The following is a 15,645-nucleotide window of genomic DNA, read 5'->3' as shown; positions in this document are numbered from 1 at the left end:
GGGTCTCTACATGCTGCTGCCCACTGTCAGCAGTAGCAATGGGGGCTCTGAGACCGTTTAAAATTTCCCAGGAGTGACAAAGAGGGCCAGGAGGTGTACCAGGGGTGGGAGGCAGGACCAGAAGAGAGACCTGGCTCTGAACTTTGCTGGAACTGGCCAAGAACATTCCTGGTGCCTAAGCACTATAGGCCAATATAACTAGCCCTCCAAGCTCCTGCTATAGGTCGGCTGAAGTCCATGAAGTTACATGAGGGCTGAATCTGACCCATGTTGTTTTCCATAGCTTAATGTAAAGGCAGAAGCTGTTTCTTTTCACTCTCACACCCTTCTGTGAAACGTACACAGCTGCACATTATGCTCAGCACACTTCAGTTTGAGGCCAACTTTGTCAGAAAACACGAGAATACCGACCACATAGCACAAATAACTCGTATGTTCAGAACAACAACTATCCTGCACTTTAGGGAAAGAAACGCGTGTGCTGGAGTCCCACACAGGAATGAAACCGCAAACCTCCCACAAACGGACATACCAGAAAGTAAATTTGCAATAAGTCCTTCCCTTCATGCTCTGTTGCAACATGGGCCCTTGCAGGCGTGCACAAGGAGGAAAGATTCCATGTAATGTGAAGAACCCATTTCTCCATTGGGCCAGGAGATGGTTCAGCCTGTGGAATCCACATGCATTCTCTGTAGCTGGCCCATTTGCAGAGAGGGGCTGTTGTAAACCACTCTCATATGGTTTTCTTTATCCCACAACTCACCCTCCCAGGGCTTTGGCTGCACTAGTCTGTTCTGTAGTTTTACCAGCTGCTGTACTCTCTGATGTCATCCATACATGCAAATTCTCTTGGAGAAGTACAGTCTATCCTGCACCTAGTGCCAGTTTTACTGAGAACTGTATGTACATAGCTATACATAGACTCCATGTGTTCTGAGACTAAATTGCAAGACTCAGCAAGTGTGCGTGTGTGTGTGCATGTGTGTGTGTGTGTAGCATATGTGTGTGTAAGTAAAGAGTCATGGAGAAAGAGAATTCAGAACTATAGTGAATAGCTTCTTCAGTTCTCTGTTTATCCACAATAAGTTGTGCCATCCTATGAGGATGGTTAGGAATTAGGGGTGACCATTGTCCTCCAGAGCCTAGCTGGTAAAGACCAAGCTTTTTACAGAAAGGGCGGACTGACTCACACTGAAGGAGAATGTGTGGCGAGGAAGAAGAATGCAGACTGCATGTTCTCTGCGGGCCCAACACTGATATTCCTGGGAGCAGCAGGAAAGTTGGTCTCAGGGCAAACTGAAGGGAACAACACAACAACTATAGCTGTATGAGAGCGGGGCCGGCTTTAGGAATGTGGGCTCCCCCAGTAAGTCACTTTTGGTATGCCGCTCACCTCCAAACTCTCTTTTCCTCCTCAAATCTTTTTTCCTCTGCTCCAGATTGTAGGTCTGCTACACAGCTGGAGCTGTTCCATCCAGTAGGATGAAGTTTAATAAAGACAAATGTAAAGTGCTCCACTTAGGAAGGAACAATTAGTTTCACCCATACAGAATGGGAAGCGACTGTCTAGGAAGGAGTACGGCAGAAAAGGATCTAGGGGTTATAGTGGACCACAAACTGAATATGAGTCAGCAGTGTGATGCTGTTGCAAAGAAAGCAAACATGATTCTGGGATGCATTAACAGGTGTGTTGTGAGCAAGACACAAGAAGTCATTCTTCCGCTCTACTCTGCACCGGTTAGGCCTCAGTTGGAGTACTGTGTCCAGTTCTGGGCACCGCATTTCAAGAAAGATGTGGAGAAATTGGAGAGGGTCCAGAGAAGAGCAACGAGAATGATTAAAGGTCTAGAGAACATGACCTATGAAGGAAGGCTGAAAGAATTGGGTTTGTTTAGTTTAGAAAAGAGAAGATTGAGGGGGGACATGATAGCCGCTTTCAAGTATCTAAAAGAGTGTCATAAGGAGGAGGGAGAAAACTTGTTCATCTTGGCCTCTGAGGATAGAACAAGAAGCAATGGGCTTAAACTGCAGCAAAGGAGGTTTAGTTTGGACATTAGGAAAAGTTCCTAACTGTCAGGGTAGTCAAACACTGGAATAAATTGCCCAGGGAGGTTGTGGAATCCCCATCTCTGGAGATATTTAAGAGTAGATTAGATAAATGTCTATCAGGGATGGTCTAGACAGTATTTGGTCCTTCCATGAGGGCAGGGGACTGGACTCAATGACCTCTCGAGGTCCTTTCCAGTCCTAGTATTCTATGATTCTATGAGACCAACCTAAGCAGACAGCTTGAGACTTCAGTCCCATATCCAGTTGTGGGCTCTCCAACCAACTGGGATTCCCTTAAAAATTGGGGATAGCTTTATCCATGGGTTTTCCCAATCCCATAAAGTTCAATCCTGTTAAAGAGGAAATCTCCCATCATGCTGTCCTCCCTGTCCCCAAAAATATTATACACCCATTACAACTGGAGGAAAGGGAGTGACAATAGCCATGATCACACAAGCTTCAAAATCCAGACCCCTAAATCTAACCTGTTCAGATCCTATCAGAGGGTATTTGTTATGATTATTAGAGCTGGAACTAGGTTTTGAAGCTCTGGGTTCTCCTCCCAGTTTTGCCACTGATCAGAATCACACAATGAGTCAAGTAACTTTACCCCTCCCTCCTTGGACGGAGTTACTCACCTCTTTAAAAGTGGTGATCTGAGCTTTCGTCTATTTATAAAGATCCTTGTATGAAAGGTATTCTAGAAACATAAAGTATTATTACCAATATGTGGAGAAGGTGCTGCCTGATGAGTGTGTGAGAAATACAAACAAGTATCCTTGTCCTAACCAACCCATCCCATGCTGTGTGGTCATTTTGGACCCAATCCTGGAACCCATGATTAATCCCGTTACGGTTAATGGGACTAGTTATATGAATAAAAATTGGCAGGATCAGCCCCATGATCTGTGCAACAAGATATAACCACTTATGACTTCAGTTATTTATGTCAAAATACAACACCATCAGCTGAAAAGTGTCATGTGCAGTTACTATAGCAAGCATGATCCCAGAATGTAGGAGGAGCAAGCTAAAGATTCCTTTCTGCATCTCAGGGGAAAAAAATTAAACTTGCCACTTTATTAAAATTACATCCTGGGTGCTCAAAAGAGGTATATCCTGGTGTCATCCCTAAAGCTAACACCAGGTGGTGCTTGACTTCGCCACATGATTTATTAGCCAAAAAATTGTTGACTGTTTTATTTTATTTAATTAGCCCTTTAAAGGGAAGAATTCTTTTGTATTATGAATAGATTCATCTTGCTTTACTTGAACTGATATATAGACACTGCTGAATTATTTATACTCTCAGGACAAAATCCTGGCCCCACTGAAATGAAATCAATCCCAAAACTCCCATTTCATTGACTTTATTTTTAGCTGCTGTGTAATATGGAAGGCAAGGTTTCGGGTGTATTGTGAAAACACTCATTAGGGAGTACAATGAAACAATCAAACATTTCTAAAGCTGTGGAAATAATCCATAATGAATAATTTATTTCTGAACAGAGAGGGGGAAAGGAGGGAAGTATCACATTTCTTGAGAATGGGTAGCAAAATATCTAAATGCATTGGCTCAGTTATTCACAAGTCACTTTAATGAACCATCTTTGATCTGTAGATCATCTGACAGATGAATATTGTAATCAAATTCACAATTCCTGCTGCAACTTATTGTAGCTAACAGAGGTGTCTGACTCAGGTAACTAACTAACTAACTAACTAACTAACTAACTAACTAACTAACTAACACACCATAACTTTCAAATTGTGTATTTGGTTGTAATATTTGCAAATCACAATTTGCACTGTGTTACTGAGTTAAAAAGTCCCCTAATCAGGGGATAGATGCACGATCTTGTGTCTGATTTAATTAACAGCATGGGGTAAATGGCACCAATAAAATTCTCCCTTTGGTTATAGAACCTACAGTAAAAAGGAACTTTTCAGAAATATTAAAGTAAGCAAACTGCTGACAGGACTGTCAGGTCACTGGGCAATTTGTGAGGGGGAGCGCCAGCTCCATGCTACTGGAAGGGGCAGGGCTTTGGACAGAAGGGAAGGGGCCACCCAGATTTCCCAGTGCCCGCCCTCCGAGCCAGATGGAGTACATAGTGCTCTACTCTGGCGTGTGTTGCCTTGCACTCCGATTCTAACTGCAACTGTCCCCTTCCCACCCTCCACCCCCTTTCATCAGCAGGCCTAAATGTAGGCAAAGCACCAGTGCTTAAATGCTCATATGGTGATCACATGCGGTGATCACAGCCAAACAAATATCAGATCAACTCTAGTCATTTGTTTTATGGCACAAAACCAAATTTAAACACAGTTCTGCTGAGATGAGGGGGCCACTGGCAGGGAGTGTCACATTTTCAAGGGTACACATTTTTTTTAAATGAAAACAGATTCTCACTTAATCACATGACTCCAGCAGCTAGAGCTTAAAAACCCACCAAACATCACAAGACACCTGACAAAAATCACAAGGGTTGGCAACATTATGTTCTCCTCTATGCCTCTGGACTGTAATCTTTTAAAAGATTTAATTTAAGATTCTGAGTGAGTTTTCCCCCCTTCGGCCGTTGGACAGGGTCTTCCTGGTCTGGCTTTTATCCTGTGGAATTATAAGTTCCTGTGGTGTAGTCCTGCAGGACAGTCACAAACACACCCATACATCTAGACTGCTGACACAAACACACACCCTGTCTCAGACACACACAGTTAGTCATTCATGGGCTGGCATAATTTATTCATCCCAAGATGCTCCTGAACACCAGCTACTTATTAATTTTATTTTTCGTATTTAGCTTTACAGCTTTTTAAGCTGGCAAAAGAAGGAAAGGTTCAGGAGGAGTTGCTGCTAGGGCTGCCTCTGCTGCTACAAGGTGGTGAAATGATTTGTAATGAATAAAGGATTTGACAAATGTAGTCCGTTTTCTTATTCACAAATAGGCCATGGATTTGGGGAAGGAGGAGGGCCGGAGAGATTTGTTTGTTTTGATTTTCTACAGCTTTGTTGTATTCATTTATTTTATTTGCCATAGCTGTATTTTAAATTATTCTGTGCATGTTTTTAGAAGACATGTTTCAGCCCATGAGCGATTCTTGAGCTATTCAGACTGCAAGCACATTGGGACAGTGGCTGCTTTTTATTGTATATATCTACAGACTCTGATAGGTAATTTGAGCCTCCAGGTACTACTAGATTGCAAAGAATGAAATAGTCTTAACCATAATGTATGAAAACTATTTCTCAAGTCTTTGACAGTCACTGCACTTACAGTTTCGACTGGACTGGTTACTGTGGTCCGAATGGATAACTCTTTGAATCACATTTCCAGTGCAAACGGTCATAACTGTGAGTTTGAAATCTAATTTCCAGAAACATTCTGCAATAAACAGAAAAAGATGCTGTTTCGACAAACAGTCCTGACAGGAAATTAATTTCCCAGGATATTTGCAGAAAGCCAATGCTAAACGGGCACTAAGGGTGTGTCTAGACTACATGCCTCCTTCGACGGAGGCATGTAGATTAGCCAGATCGGAAGAGGGAAATGAAGCCGCGATTAAAATAATCGCGGCTTCATTTAAATTTAAATGGCTGCCCCGATCTGCCGATCAGCTGTTTGTCGGCAGATCGGGGCAGTCTGGACGCGATGCCCCGACAAAGAAGCCTTTCTTCATCGACACAGGTAAGCCTCGTGAAACCAGGTTTACCTGTGTCGATGAAGAAAGGCTTCTTTGTCGGGGCATCGCATCCAGACTGCCCCGATCTGCCGACAAACAGCTGATCGGCAGATCGGGGCAGCCATTTAAATTTAAATGAAGCCGCGATTATTTTAATCGCGGCTTCATTTCCCTCTTCCGATCTGGCTAATCTACATGCCTCCGTCGAAGGAGGCATGTAGTCTAGACACACCCTAAGAGAATCAGGTGAATTTGCTTAAAGAGTCAGCCAAACATCTGCAGATAGTAGTTTACACCCTTTGCTCTAATCCAGTTCAAGCTAGGGGACATTAGCTCACTACCACTGTAGGAAGCAATATCCTCCCCTCAACCAAGTGGCTGCATAAGTCTGCTACAGCTGCCATTTACTGCATGTGTCAGGTTTGTACTTTTATAGCATATGAGTTCTGGGTTTTATTCCCATTGACAACTAGCACAGCACTTCACCGGATTATGTTCTAAAAGTTATCTGTGGGCAATTTTTAAGTCACTCAATATGTTTCTCATACTCTAGTCCAGCATTTTCTCCTTCCCTCAAAAATATCTCCTTCACTGCACCCACAAAGGGATCTGTAGTCATCTGACGCTATGCCAGGTGTGGGTAATAATTTTTGCCCAGGGGCCACTTCACAAATATTTTAAGTAGCCCAGAGTCACTCCGGAAGGGGCAGGGCCTAAACAGGAAGGGGCAGGGCCTAAACAGGAAGGGGCAGGGCTACTCACCCCCAGACCATGATTGATCTGGGGGGTGGGGGAGCCCCTTTGTCCCCCTTTCTCACTAGGAATCCAAGCCCTGGAAGAGGCTTGGCATGCTCCCCCATCCCCAGGCCAATCAGGGCCTGGGGTCAGGGGAGTGCGGGAAGCTTCCTTCCACCCTGCGAGGAGCATGTGGCACTCTGAAGTGCCACGGGCTCTACGCAGGGTCAGGGCAGGGCGAAGGAAGCTTCATGCAGCTCTCCTGCCCCCAGGCCCTAATTGGCCTGGGGGTAAGGGAGCACGTGAAGTCTCCTCCACTCTCCCCCAACCTGTGAGCAGTGCATGGTGCTTCAAAGTGCTATGTGCTCCTGGCAGGATGGGAGGAGGCTTCCTGCACTCCTGGCAGGGTAGGGGCAGAGCGAAGAAGGCTTCAGGCGCTCCCCTGCGCCCAGGTCCTAATTGGCCTCAGGGCAGGGGAACAGCAGAGCATACGCAGGCAGGATCCACCAGCTTGGCAGGCCAAATCCAGCCAGTGGAAGCCCATTTGCCCACCCCTGCACTATGCAGTGGAGTAGATACTAGTTTTAGTTGCCTTATGTTCATTTGTAACTTGGAGTTTTCCTTCACTTACAGGATGTAGCTTGCTAGGAAGTAGGTCCAGGACTCAGACTGACAGAAGCACCATTCTGCAGGAATTATACAAAATTATTACGTCTGCATTTAACAAATTTATTTGGGCATACGCTTTCATGGCCCATGAAACCTTATAGACTAACAGATGTACTGGAGCATAATCTTTCGTGGGCAAAGACCCACTTCGTCAGATGCATGTCACATGCATCTGACAAAGTGGGTCTTTGCCCATGAAAGATTATGCTCCAATACATCTGTTAGTCTATAAGGTGCCACAGGACTCCTTGTCGCTTTTGCAGCTCCAGACTAACATGGCTATCTCTCTGATACGTGGTCCATGAAAGTTTATGCCCAAATAAATTTGTTAATCTTAAAGGTGCCACAGGACTCCTCATTTTTTGGGAGGAAACAGACTAGCATGGCTACTCTTGCATTGCTACTAAGTATGCACTGTTACAGTTTTATAGACTGCCTATTAAAACATCAGAGGGCTTTTTATCTATACTCTAAAATCCAAACAACATGAGGTACTGAATGGGTGACTATGCAGTTCCCTATCGTTCGTATGTCTGTGCATGTTGCATATTGATTTATGTGAATCATGCTGTTTTTGCAGAACTCATTGGACTGTGAACTGAGCAAATACACAATCATTTTGTGAATCCATTACTGGTAGTAGCAGATGGGTTTGTGGCTAAAATAAATGCGTTTACAAACTCTGCTGGTTTTGCTTTCAAACCTGCTAGTTTGTTTATGTAATCTATTCAGGCCAGAACCTGCAATCATCCAAAACTGCTTCTGGCTTGGAATTTCAGTTTGCTTAGTTTTCATGCTGGGTATACCTGTTTGTCGAAAAGTCAATTTGGTTGTGCAAATGTGGATCTAGAATCACTATGCATTTGTAAAGTTTATATAAAGCATTAGTGATTTATGTACAAGGCAGTTTCATTTAGAATCAGCCATGGTTTGTTCCTCTGCCTATCAGTACAAAACGGGTTTGGGTGAAAACAGAGTCTGCAGGAGGATATTGGGTGGAGAGATACATTTACTCATACAGGAAGACCCATTGAGCTAAACTGGACTGATCAGGTGAGTAAAGAGAGTAAAGATAGCAGTATGGCATCTTCTTATGATAATCCCAAAGTCAGCTGGCTTTGGAAAAAAAATAATGAAATCCTGATTTGGGTCCTATCACCATTAGGCTTTTCCCGAGCTTCAACGTGCTCCTGGTAGGGGCTCCCAAATGGAGTGGCCAAGAGAGGCAAAGCCCACCCAACCTATGGGGTAAAATGTTGTCCCTCAGCTGGTAGTGCTGTGGCCGTAGAAGAAACACGGTGTCAAGACTCTGCCAGCAGGCAGGTCTCCTCTCTTTGCTCACAATGGCAGTGATGTGGGCGAGGCCAAGGAGCAGTGGTTGCCAAGGGAACGGCACTGCTACTGCACAGGCCCCTACCTTGGAGCCCAAACTCTGTCTCCTATCAACACCTCGGGCGGGATGGGGCTGGGCTAGTTCAGAACTACGCATGTGGCCAGAGCGAAGGGCCTGGCCCAGCCCAACCACTATGGTGGAGATGGTGCAGAAAAGCACCAATCCCACCCAACAACTGAACCTCATGGCTCAGGCTCAGATCTGGCAAGGCCTGTTGCCCAGCCTATCTCTTTGTAGGCCTCAGCTTTGCTGTGCTAGCTGGTAGACTTGATACTGGTCAGCTCAATTTCAGGAAACATCCCATCCAAACCTTCATCCCCCTCAGAGTTGCCAACATTGTATTTCAGAAATAAGGGCCTGTTTTCTTAGGACTGCCTCCCCCAATATCATTAATAATAAATTATGATACTAAGCCAGTACTCACCTACATCACCAGGTCTGTGTCCAGTCTCAGGGGTTTTTTCAAAAAAAGTAGCCTTTTTTCGAAAAAACTTCACCTGCATCTAGACTGAAATTAAATTAAATCGAAAGAACGCGGCTTTTCTTTCGACAGCAGTAAACCTAATTTCAGGAGGAAGAACGCCTTTTTTCGAAAGTGCTCTTTCGAAAAAAGGCGTTCTTGACTGCAAACAGGGCGTTTTCGAAAGAGAGCATCGAGACTGCCTGGGTGTTCTCTTTCGAAAAATCGGCTCGCTTTTTCAAAAGTTCCGCTTGCAGTCTAGACGCTCTTTTTCGAAAGAGGCTTGCAGTCTAGACATAGCCCAGGGGATTTCTTGCTGCGCTTCACAGCACTTGGCAACACCAGATCTTGTTGTATAGAGATGAAAACATAAGGGATGTCTCTTGTAAAAAAAAGGACTGTTGACAATCTCCCCACTGATGGCTTGAGACACCCCATAAGGCTCCTACCCCTGTGGCCCAGGGGAGGGGAGGGAGATCTTACCGCTCGAAGATCTCTGCTTCCTTAGCCTTCCTTCCAGTCTCTGTTTCCACTGAGGTCAAGGCAAAAATTGTCACTGCCTTTGACTGGTGCATGTTCAGGCTCACAGGATCAAGTCCTAGGCAGTCGCATGCAGCCCGAGTATCTGCTCTGCTCCATAGGGGTGAAAGATTCAGCAGCCTCAGTGTGACTTCTCCTTGCAGCCGAGGAGAGTGTAAGCTCTGCTGAAGGTGGGCAGCAGAGGTTCTGGGCAGGAAGAGCTTGAACATTTGTTCCTTCACCTAGAGCTTGGCTCCCCAGATAGAATCATCATCTCCTCTCTCTCATCTGAGGGAACAGAGCCTCCTAGATGGGATTGATCCTCCTATGAACCCAGTTCTCCATCATCAGTCTCCTTATTTGGCTAAAAACGTCAGTTCATGCCTAAGAACATACTGTAATTCATTCACACTCATATAATGCCCCATCAACTGTTCGCATAAAATGAACTGGTGGTTTCACCCCCATTCCTAATGCACAAATATTGACCACACATTCACAAAGTCTGCTGGCGGGACACCCTTGTTGGCTGTTGTAGGACAGAAGCCAGGTATGGTTCAAGCATGCAAGCTGAACTATGCTCTGACCCACTAGAAGTGGGACCTCCAGTCCAGAGATGTGGGGAAAGCTTGCACAGCCCCTTTTGCCCATGCTGTGGATAGGCAGGGCTCTCCATCACCTGAGCTAACGTCCACTGACATCAATGAAAGTTTTTCCATTGACTACGATGGGCTGTTGACCAGGATCTTGGTCTGCAGAGCACTCAGTCCAGCACCTTTCCTTGACATTCCATTCTTATGAATGTTTAAAAAAAATAAAAAGAGAAATAAACTGGAGTGTTCACGAAACAGGAAGCTTAGGGGAATGCTGCAGAAATTTCCACTTGTCTCCATTTCCTCCTCTCTATTTCTTTCCTTTTTCAGTTCCTCTCTCTCTTTCTCTCATGCCATTCACTATTTGATTAATTTCATCACTGACTGTTAAAAAAAAAACCCCAAACCTCTAACCACTTTTATCTGTGAAGCTCTGTATAATTTCAGAGCAATTAGGGGTTTTTTTTAAAGGGAAAAGTTATAGAAATATTTTCTCCCTTATCTTTCTGCAGTATCAGGGCATAGCTGAATTATTGTTTATTCCAGGGCACTAATAAACAGCTAATGGAACAGCTGTTCCTCAGGAAATGAGTCGATGTCAAAGCAAAAGCTACCATCTACATTTGTCACATGTCTTGGTGTGCTCTGCATTTCCACCATGTCTCAGCCTAGCATTTGGCATTAATCGCCTTTTCAAAAGGCTCAGGCTAAAAAACATCCATGGGTCATTTTTAAATATGGGGGGGGGGGGGGGGGAATCCAAAGAGAAAAGTAATTGCACAGACCTTTCAGATTCTTCTCATTCAGTAACAAAATGTAAACCAGAGAGATATATGATCATCACGGCTTCTGCTGCATCAAGTGCTTTGCTTAGTGTCACTGGCACCTGTTCTATGTAAAACCAAACAGCTCTTATGCCTCAAACACCAAAGGATCTGTGCCGTCCAGCAAAATGAAAATAAACCAGACCTCCAACAGAATGCCTTTAACTGAGATGGCCCATTGCACTGATGGAGTGGCCATTTAAAAGAAACCTTTTAAAAGTTGTCAAAAAAGGACTTCAAATGGGTGAAAATAATAGTAACAGAATTCCAGTTTTCTTTAATCGCTTCTTCATTTAAGCTTTTACTTACCAACCTCTGTACTGAAAAGCGGGAGTTTAGAATTACATACCGATTTAACACCTGATGAAGTGTTACATCAGTCCTTGGCACCATGCAGCCAAATGTGCCCCTGTTGAGAAGAATTTATGCTACTATTGTCTGAGTTAAGCAGCAGTCATTGCCATTAACTCTTGTCAGGAGCTACATGGGTTCCCTTGAAGCTCTCCCAATAAAGCAGCTATCCCAATTAAGCACCTCCTGATTATGTAGTATACAGAACAGTTGAAAAATAAATTAATAGTATCAGTTCTGTAGTCACTTTCGAAGAATGGGATAATTGATACAGGACATTGGACGGGAATCACCATAACATGGTTCATGCTAGCTAAGTTACCAATTTCCAAGCAATCTTTGTCCTGCCCTTAATCTATCCTGTTCCTCAGCACCTCATCTGTGAATGGGGACACTGCTACTACTTCATGGTTGTAAGGATAAATCCATTAATGCTTGGTAAAACAAAAGGAAAAATATGTAGCACTTTAAAGACTAACAAGATAGTTTATTAGGTGATAAGCTTTTGTGGGCCAGACCCATTTCTTCAGAATATGATCTTAGCCACAGCGCTGGGGGGGGGGAGGGTCCTTGGTGTCCTGGTGTGGTTGGAAGGTAGCAGAAGGCCTTGCCAGCTGGGAATGGGGAGAGAAAGCCCCACCAGGTGGAACCACCCCATCCTGAGCCCTTACCCCCCCATCACCCCAGTCTCCTGCCCCCTCCACAGGTCCAAGGCCCTCCCCTGACTTCTGCACCCCCTACGCTTCCAGCCCTCTGTCCTGAAGCACCCAGGCAATGCTGGATACGTCTTCTAGTATTATTATAATCTTGTTATAATGATGGGGAAACTGAGGCACAGCAAGGTATCCCAGGACACTGGCAGATACTGAGCTTTGTGCTCAAATCAGTAGGCCACATCCTTTCCTCCCTCCACAGAAAGATTTATTACATAGCTAAGAAAAATAATGGGGAAAGAAAGAAACAAATTGCCAGAAGATTATTTAGTCTTTGCTACCTGACTTATTTCAGACCCCCAAAATAAATGGAATTACAGAAAAGGCTGAAGAATATGACCCAGGATTGCAGTCAAGGAGCACAAGTGGGGAGTGAAAGAAGAGTCTATGAATCACAGATAATTACAGCAGTACTATGGCAAATGCCAACAGCTATGAGCATTTTCCCTCTGTCTATAAATGAGTTATATGATCCTGACCTCGTTCCAAAAAACAATCCTGTTCCAGCTACTGAATAACTTGCTGTGACCAAATACAGCTATTTACATCTGACAAAGGACAAAAATATCTGCCACAACAATGCCCTATAGAGGGATCCTCTCCAGAGTTATTCAAAGTGGAGTCCTCTAGCACAGCTAGCTGTTTCCAGAAAGACAACTGGGAATCAAGGGAAAAAAAAGAGTCCCTCCTCAGCACACCCAATTGAAATGAACCCTTTTTTTCAAGCCAATGCAGACATCACTAAAGCGAATGGCCCAGATTTCAGAGCCAAAGCCCAGGAATGTTGGATTTGGATCAGAATGGCATGGCTCATGTCTGTCTCTACAATGAGGCTATTAAATCCAAACACGCTGAATTTTGGGGAACATCAGAGTCAAGTCTAAGGGCATGTCTTCACTATGGGTTGGATTGATGGGCAGTGACAGATCCAGTGGCGGTCGCTTTATCGCTGCTCTAATATAGATGCAATAAATCAACCACCAGATGCTCACCTGTTCACTCTGGTACTCCACCAAAATAAGAAGAGTAAGCAGAGTCAACAGGAGAGTCAAGCTGTTGACCGTGGTAAGCAGACCTTAGTATGTCAACTTTAGCTGCATTACTTACATAGCTGAAGTTGCATAACTTATGTCGCCAGCCTGTGGTAGTGTAGACAAGGCCTACTTCACATATCATCCCCACTCCACTTATACATAATTCATCTTCTATTTCAGCCCTGGAATCCCAATCAGAAGTTTAAGCATGAGGAAGCAGCTTGTGCATCAATCAAAATACAAAATTCAGGTCCTGACTTCTTACTGAAAAATACTGCACTTCAACTCATCTTAAGAGGAGGAACAGTAGCCCTAGTGTCTTGGGCAAAATAGCAAGATGAATAGCTATATTTTGACTCCTGAAGTTCACCATAGCCATTCCAAGTAGACAGTTGGCTTCACTTCCTGTCAGAAACTGTTGCTTCACATTTCTGCATATTGTTACATTCCAGCCACAAGACGGCTGCATTTCAGCAGCAGGCAATTGTAATCCCCATATATGTACAAAAGCTTTCCTGTGGTACATGAGAGCAGGGATGGGGAACCTTTTTGAGGTCGGAGGCCGCTGACCCACAGAAAAATAGTTGGGGGCCACAGACAAGTGAAAAGCAAAAAAAAAAAAAAAAAAAAGCCCCTACTGACGTGGCCCTTGACTGAGAAGGAGAAAGACACTCCCCACATTGCCCTCACACAACAGAGCCTAGGGGGGCCCAGCCTAGTAGAATTTGTGAGTTCTGGCCTCTTGTGGTAGGGTGGGGGAATGCAGGGGGGCTGGAGTGCCAGTGCAGGCTCCCCAATGCTCAGCCTTGTGGGCCAGATCCAGGCAAGCCAGGGGCTGCATCTGCCTGCCCCCTGGGCCTTAGATTCCCCACTCCTGCGTTAGAGACTAATAAACATATTATTTTGAGAGCTTTAGTTAGTGAATCAGCTTGCCAAGTGTTTGGAATGCTCTGTGATGGAAGAGGCTATATAAATACAAGAGCCTGACAATGTAATTAATTGTAGCATATAAATGGTATTGTTTCAAACAGTGATTCCTGCAGCATTTGTTCCTTGAACTGTGTTAACGAGACCATAGATTATTTAGGAGTGTTTGTTCACTTCTCTCTTTCTGCCCTAACAGAATAGCAGAGGTGTACACCAGGGCTCTGGAAACTGAGAGGAAGATCCCTGCTCTGAGGATTTACAGTCCAGCTCCCCAGACAAAACCAGTACAAGCTATAAATCATCAGGCACAAATCAAGGAGTTGGTGTGGTATGGGAATCATAAAATCCTAGAACTGGAAGGGACCTCGAGAGGTCACCAAGACCAGTTCCGTGCCCGCATAGCAGGACCAAGCACCATCTAGATCAATGTTTCTCAACCAGGGATATGAGTATCCTTACAGCAGTGGTTACCAACCAGGAGATCAGGGTCTACTGGTAGATCTTGGAGCCTCTGACAGGTGATCCTGACTGGTTTGGCCAAGAGGCTATCAAGTGCAGGCACTTCAACCACCCCTCCCCCTACTGCTGTGCATCTCCTACCCTTTGCCTTGGAGCTGCCTCCTCCCACCCCCAGGAGCCTCTTGCTTGCTGTGCAGAGCAGGGGAGGGAGAAGAGGAGCACTGATATAAAGATGACCCCTCTCCCACCTGGTATCCTATCTTCACAGAGCAGAGAAGGGGAACAACAGGGTGTGGGATGGAGGGAGTTTGCTGGCTCTTTTTGGGAGTGGTACAGGGCCAGGGCAGGGATAAGCCCGCCTTAGCCCCACTGCACCACCACCCAGGAGCAGTCTGAGATAAGCAGTTCCTAATTGGAGCCCACATCCTGAAACCCTACCCCGGTCGTGAACCTCCTCCTGCACCCCAAACCCCTGCCCTAGCCCCGAGCACCCCTGCATCCAAACGCCCTCACAGAGCCTGTACCTAGAACTCTCTCCAGTACCCCAGCTGTCTGCCCCAAACTCAGCTCAGAGCCCCCCTCGCACTCCAAATCCCTTAATCCAAGACCAGAGCCTGCACCCCAACCCTCTGCCCCAGCCTGGTGAAAGTGAGGGAGGATGGGGGAGGGAGGAAGGATTTAGTGAGTAGGGGTGAAGCCTCAGAAAAGTGGCACAAAGGAGGCAGGGCAGGGTATTTGGGTTTGAGGTAGATCTTGGATTGCACTTAAATTCAAAAAGTGATCTCGTGCTTAAAAGGTTGGAGACTATTGCCTTAGAGGTACTCGAGAGCAGTTGGGGGGGGGGGGGGGACATCAACACAACTGAAATTTGGAGAAAACTGAATTTTTGTTTTAAGTTTTACAGCTTTTTATTATTTTTGTACTTTTTACACTCAAAAATGTCATCGCCTGCCTGGCTACAATTAAGTTGTTTAAACAAATGTGTTGCAATGATAGAGAAAAAAAATTGTGTGTCTGAAAACGGTAGGTACTAGGGGTACTTATATTTTTTTTTTTTAAAAAAAAGGGGCACTTTATTAAAAAAAAAGGTTGAGAAACACTGGTCTAGAACATCCCTTACAGGTGTCTGTCTAACCTGCTCTTAAATATCTCCAGTGATGAACATTCCACAACCCCCCTAGGCAATTTATTCCAGTGTTTAACCATCCTGACAGGAAGGAAGTTCCTTCCAA

This window comes from Pelodiscus sinensis, chromosome 20, assembly GCF_052426305.1.
Source record: "Pelodiscus sinensis isolate ZL-2025 chromosome 20, ASM5242630v1, whole genome shotgun sequence".
Classification (NCBI taxonomy): domain Eukaryota; kingdom Metazoa; phylum Chordata; order Testudines; family Trionychidae; genus Pelodiscus; species Pelodiscus sinensis.
Note: the sequence above shows the minus strand (reverse complement) of the source record.